This window comes from Carlito syrichta, unplaced genomic scaffold, assembly GCF_000164805.1.
Source record: "Carlito syrichta isolate Samal-C Ts95f unplaced genomic scaffold, Tarsius_syrichta-2.0.1 Scaffold251499, whole genome shotgun sequence".
Lineage (NCBI taxonomy): Eukaryota > Metazoa > Chordata > Mammalia > Primates > Tarsiidae > Carlito > Carlito syrichta.
The window spans coordinates 87,037-93,567 of NW_007195595.1; the positions used below are offsets into that span (position 1 = coordinate 87,037).

Consider the following 6,531-nt stretch of genomic DNA (forward strand, 5'->3'; position numbering starts at 1 on the left):
AAAAAAAAAAAAAAAAAAGATTAACAACTCCCAAGAATCTGCCTTTCAGCTATCAGCCCATGCCTTCTCCTCTGTGCTATCAACATCTCCCCTACCCCACACTATGACTGACCCACCCAAGCGTCAGTCTATGTACTCATGATGAACCCCCCCATCCATCCAGCTGTCAGAGATACAAGAGACAGACCCCATCACCATGACGTCAACTCCTACGAATGCTTGCCTGCCTGCCCCCACTAAAAGGGAAGCTTTAGAAGTCTTCAACCTCAAGCATTTTAGCCAAATGTTCCTGAAGTGTCTGCTCCCCCCCACCCCTCCAGTCTTGGAGAGGTGAATCCACCCTTTTTCTCTGATCTACTTTCTAAATAAACTTTCTTTTCACATCTAATTTCTGTGCAATTCTTTGCATACCCACAGCAGTGGGTCAGCCCACCAATCTAACACATAATAAGCCCTTTCTCCTGTTAATCTGTCTGTTGTCAGTTTTCAAGGGGGAGGGGGCAAAAGAAATAAGAATTATCTTTTGGAAGGTGGTTCTCTCATAGTACAGATTTCCCCCACTAGGTAAATGTTCTAGGAACCCATCAGCATTCGTGAACTAGTTAGCATTCTTGTAAGAAACTGCGTTCAGCCTCAGTGAATTTTTTTTTTTTTTTTAGTTTCTTTCGATGTATTTGCCCATTTCATGATGGGTGATTTGTTAGCACACCTGCCCTCACTGCACTGAGAGTTCAGCAGTTTTCCACCATAATCGACAGGACCTCCATGTCCACCCTTCATATTCACCTGATCTCCCCACCCCCAGTGACTTTTTTTTTTTGTTTCCCTGGATGAAAAAAATCCTCAAAGGGAAACATTTTGCAGATGTGGAAGAGGTGAAACAAAAAAAAAAAAAAAATAGCAAAAGCACAAAAAGGCATCAAAAGGGACGTGTTCAGGAAATATTCTGATCAGTGGAAAAAGGGTCTCAATAGGTTTACTGCACCAAACGGAGAGGACTTTGAAGGTGGCTGAAGTTTAAACACATAAGAATCAATACAAAATTTTTTATAAATATATTCTGAATTTTGGGGGGATTCCCCTTGTAATGTTTAGGGACCAGACACTGAATCTCAGAAGGTGGAAGTTTTTCCTCCTCTACACAAGAGCGTTGAACGCTTGGGAATGAATAGTACTCTGGGAATCAAACACTGCTAATAAAGACACACTTTATGAGCGTTCAATGCTCAGGTTCAAGAAGGAAGAGACTGGAGCACTTTATCTAGCACCCCATTTTGTAGGAAGCCATTTGGAAAACTTTGGTTCAACCTTAGGGACCTCAGATCAACCTTAGCATCAAAAGGAAAGCACCTGAGGTTGGAAACTCAAGCCACAGGTTAGACATTCCTCAGGTCAGAAACCCACACATCAAGTGTGGAGTGAAGGAGGTGGAGAGCCTCTTACCTTTAAATGAGCCCCGGGAAAAATACAGCCAACAGGGTTATCTATATTACCTTGTTTCATTCACCAAGGTCTACTAGAATAATATCCAATGATTAAATAACAGTACAGAAATGAAGGAGGAGTGACTAGATGGGGTAAGAAGGGTGTCTCTCAGTACACCCTGGTGGAGATTAGGAAAGAAACAATCACTTGCCTAATTCATTCTGGACTAACTTGAACCTTTTTTTTGGCTGGAGCATGGCAATCCTGGAGCTGGTTTATAGTATTTATGCTTCCTTGACCTGTTTTTGTACAAAGAGCCCAATTGTTTGGTTATTTGGCAGGGGAATTTTGTGGGGATTGGGGTTAGGGATGGACTCTTGCTGGTGATTCCAATCTGGTGATACCAGATTGCAGAGATCCACACTCAATTGCCATTTTATTGCTGTTAATTGGGTTGTCAGATTTAGCAAATAAAAATATAGAACATTTAGTCAAATTCAAATTTCAGATAAATAACAGATACCCTTTAAGTATAAGTATGCCCCAATCATTGCAATATTTTATCTGGTTACCTCAGCTGTTGAGAGGGAATATGTACCTCTCTTTTTTAAATAAATGAGACCTCTTCAAGTTTTGGACTCACCCTTGAGATCTCTCAGATGGACCATTGCATAATTTTATTATAAATTCTTTCCCAACAGGGGTGGGACCATGATCTTTCTGCCTCATGGCTTCTATTTATTATCTGTTTGCTAACTGGCCCATTTCCATTTAAACTCTGGACTGATATTTGTCTAAGAAGTCTCTCCAGCCTGTCAAATGTCACCTGTGTGTGTCAAGGGCCAGCTCTCAGGCAAAATAATATGTGGTGCACGCTAATGTAGGCACAACATATTGGAGAAAATAGGAAAACAGACAAAATAAACAATCTCAAACCTTACTTCAAACTTTTTTTTTATTTCTGGGATTTAAACAACTTTTTAAAATAGTATTTTAGGTCAAGTCAAAGTGCAAAATGGAAAATCATTGCTAGACCTAACTTATCACAGGGAATTTTCTTTCTGACTTTTCAAAGGCATAATCCATGAAAATCTTTTTATGCAGTCAGTGTGTCCTGTGGTAGTTGTGGAAAGAGTTAGCAGATGGCACAGTGTCACTTGGAAGCTGGTGCAGCTGATACCTGGCTTCTCAAAGAATCCCTTAATCCACCTAAATTCATACCTGCTCTAATTTTATGAGTCTTCATACATAATATGGTTATTTAAAGGATTTAAAAGGACTCAATATGTTCAAGCAATTCTTAACTCTAGTGATACCAATATATTTAACAATCAAAAACAGCTGAGGAAATTTGGCAGCAGACTCAGTACTGGGGGGAATCAATTGTACTCTAGGTAGAAATCTGGCTTGTCCATTAAAAATAGGTTCTTTTGACAGACTCTCTGACTTGGCCATACTTTACAGCTTTTGGCATAAACAGCTCAGTTTCTGTAGGGAACTTATTTTCAGGGTAGAAAGGAGGGAGATGGGCTGGGCATGATGGCTCTCACCTATAATCCCAGCACTTTGGGAGGCAGAGGTGAGAGGATTGCCTGAGCCCAGGGGTCCGAGACCAACCTGGGCAACTCAGCAAGACCTTGTCTCTACAATAAATAAAAAAAATTAGCCAGGTGTGGTGGCACATTCCTATAGTTCCAGCTACTTGGAAGGCTGAGGTGGAAGGATCTCCTGAGCCGGGGAGGTCAAGGCTGTGGTGGCCATAAGCATGCCAATGCACTCCAGCCTGGGTGACAGAGGGAGAATCTGATTCGAAAAAAAAAGAAAGAAAGAAAGGAGATAGTTTTGATGATTGTCTTCAAGGTAAAATCGTTTTGTTTACCATAGAAGGAACTAGTGCAGCCCTGGTAGCTTCACACAGGATGAATCTTAGGCGGAAATGCAGAGAAGTTGTTTTTTGGTCTTCTCTCTGGAGAAGCATTAGGCCCAATGAGGCCAGCGTCAATTGAGTAATTTGGGTACATTATATTGAGGAAAGAAATCTCAGAATGAAATAACATGAACTGTAAAGGCTGGATTGCCAGCTGTAAAACATTTGCTGTGAGTTCCATAGCCAACAAAGAAAGTAGTTAACCACTGGTTCCCCACAAATAAAAAGGCAATCAACTATTGCTGTTAAAGAGACAAAACCCTACAATTGATCAGCCATTTTACAAACCTCTGGCAATGCAAGTAGTCAATTTGCAAAACTTCTCCGTGCCCTGCAGGCAACTCCCCTGGCCCACACTGAATCCCAGTATAACAGTATAAATACTTCTATGTAGCCCTTGCCTCTTGGCAGATAGCAGACATTCTTGCTGCTGTCCTGCCCATTGTACCCTAACATATCTTCCCTTTAATAAATGACCCTTTCTTCGTTCATGACTTGTCTAGGTAAATACTTCCCCCCGCCCACCCGTGACTTCTTTTGCCATTAAGTGCTGCCTGGGGCATTGAAAGAGAAAGGGAAGAAAGAGAACAGAAAAGGAGGAAGGCTGCTTAAAATTCACACCTGGATTGGCCAGGTTCAGTGGTTTAGCCTGTAATCCCAGCACTTTGGGAGGCCAAGGTGGATGAATTGCCTGAGCGCATGGGTTAGAGACCAGCCCAGACAACTTGGTGAGACCTTGTCTCTGCAATAAATAAAAAAATTAGCTGGGTGTGGTAGCACACACCTGTCGTTCTGGCTACTTGGAAGGCTGAGGCAGAAAGATCACTAGAGCCCAGCAAGTTGATGCTGGGGTAGCCGTGAGTGTGCCACTGCACTCCAGCCTGGGCAACAAAGTGAGACTCCAACTAAAAAAAAAAAAAAATTCACACCTTGATCAATAAACGTGTCTGGTGGAGGTTTTCTGTCTTATTTACATTGCCCACAGATTTCCAGTTACCACACTATCTATCCAAATCTCTCATGTACTCAGTTGGTTAAAGTCAGGTTCTAGCTGGCCGATTAAAGTTGCAGACACACCCTGTAGAGGCCAGTCATCTTTGAAAAGAGGAACATTTTTTTCAAAGCTTGTGCCCTTAAGCCCAGCCAGCTGTTTTCCAAACATCGGTTGACCCACATCTCTGTGAGTAACAGACCAGAGAGGAGATGAGATGGTGAACCATCTATTCTTCTGGAAAAACAACTTTAAAAAACCATTTCCACTTCCCCATCTTCTAACCACACACTGGGACAGGGTTTTTACCTCTACAGCTCTTCTGAAAGAGTCCTGCAAAGCTGACGGACCTGTTTGGCTTTTAGGAGTTATCTTTCTTGATGCCTCACTGGACTCTACACTAGTAGCCAACCTCAGCTAATTTTTTTCCATTGGCTCTCATGATACTATTTCTTCCTTGTTTTTCTCCAGTCTGTTTCCTTACTCCTTGTTGTATTATGACCTGCCCCCTACATGTGGGCGTTATGCAGGAACTCATTTCAGACGTCTCTAGCTTTTCCTAACTGTGTTGATTCATGACTGTGGTTCCACGTCCTCATCCTACCCCAGCTCATACCTTCGCCTGAGATCCCACCAAACCTTCACTGCTGGGCTTCAGCAAACCCCTTCCAGTGCCTTATTGTCTTGGGTTGGTATTATCGTCCCTTCTAAGTTTTTTTTTTTTTTTTTGAGTCAGAGTCTCACTCCACCACCCAGGTTGGAGTGCAGTGGCACGCACACAGTCATTCCAGTATCGACCTGCTGGGCTCCAGCGATCCTTCCACCTCAGCCTTCCAAGTAGCCCAAACCACAGGTACACGCTACCATGCCTGGCTAATTTTTGATTTATTGTGGAGACGAGGTCTCTCCAAGTTACCCAGGCTGGTCTCGAACCTGTGGGCTCAGGCAATTCACCCACCTCGGCCTCCCAAAGTGCTGGGATTACAGACTGAGCCACCGAGCGCCGGCCCATCTTCCCTTCTAAAGATGCTCTTCCTCTTCCTGCATTCTGCTCCTGTCAACAGCCTTTTCCCTAAAGCTAAGGAAGTTGTTTTCCTTCCCTCCTTACTGTCTCTCTCCAACACCCAGATCCAGTCTTCAAATCCTGACATTTCCGCTCCTTCAAAGTGTTCTCGGGTCTGGTCTTCCTTCCGGTTCTCACTGCCACATCCTTTGAACTCTTCAGGTCACTGTTGTAATAATCCCACGTCGTTTCTCAGAGACTCTCTATTCTGATCTGGTCTCCACACGGACACCCAAGGTAGCTGTTGAAAATGCAGCTATGATCATGTTTCTCCACTACGGAAACTCACCAATGGCTCTCTGCTTACAAGATAAACTCTAAAATAGCACAATTCGTGGACCCTTCTCAGGCTGCTCCCAAAATACACTTTGAGCTCATTTCCCATCATGTCTTTACATCCTGAAGAAGCAGTAGTCTTACCAGCCTCCAAGCTGGCCCTTCCATTTATACCTCCCTGACACTGAATCTTTTCTTCTCTGCCAGACAACACTGTATTCATCTTTTAGTATAAGATTAAGTATCTATTCCTCTGGAAAGACTTTCTAGCATTTCTTCCTCCCCGTCCCCGCCCACTGCCCCCAGGATAAGTCCCTCCCTCTGTGAATTCCCCCTGACTCTTGAATGTGCCTCAGTTGTAAGTTGTTGGCCACTATGTTCCAATTTTTCCTTAGAGATTGGATCAACTTTTATAGACTATACATTCCTTAAAGGCAGAGATCACCTTCTCTTAGTTATCTACATGTCCCTGCTGCCTGGATCAGCACCTTGCAGAATAGATATTTAGTGTTGGATGAGTACACGCCTAACAGCTGGGGATTATTAGAAGGGCTGAGGATCCAAACTGAGGATACACCTGCCTGGCTGCAGGGTTTCATGTATTGTTGGGATATGAACGATTCCTGATGTGGTGATTCTGTAGGTGCTGGCTGCTTTGCTGCTTTGAGCTCACCCTTTGTGACTTGTTGCACTCAGCACTCCTTGCCCCTGCTTTCACCCACCCCATGTGGCATTCACTTCTAAAGGCCGTGGTCAGGTCAGGTCAGTCCACTTGTCTGCGATTAGCAAGGGAGCTTTGTCCTGAGACTGCACATTGAACGTGAACGGAATCATCACCATTCTCACTAA

General features: G+C 43.5%; 1 protein-coding gene across 1 annotated transcript in view; it reads right to left on the bottom strand.

The window, feature by feature from the left end:
* The window catches only part of CUNH6orf183 (chromosome unknown C6orf183 homolog), a gene marked incomplete at its 3' end in the record, with an annotated part of 40,526 nt that overhangs the window by 16,845 nt on the left and 17,150 nt on the right, over positions 1 to 6,531 (bottom strand).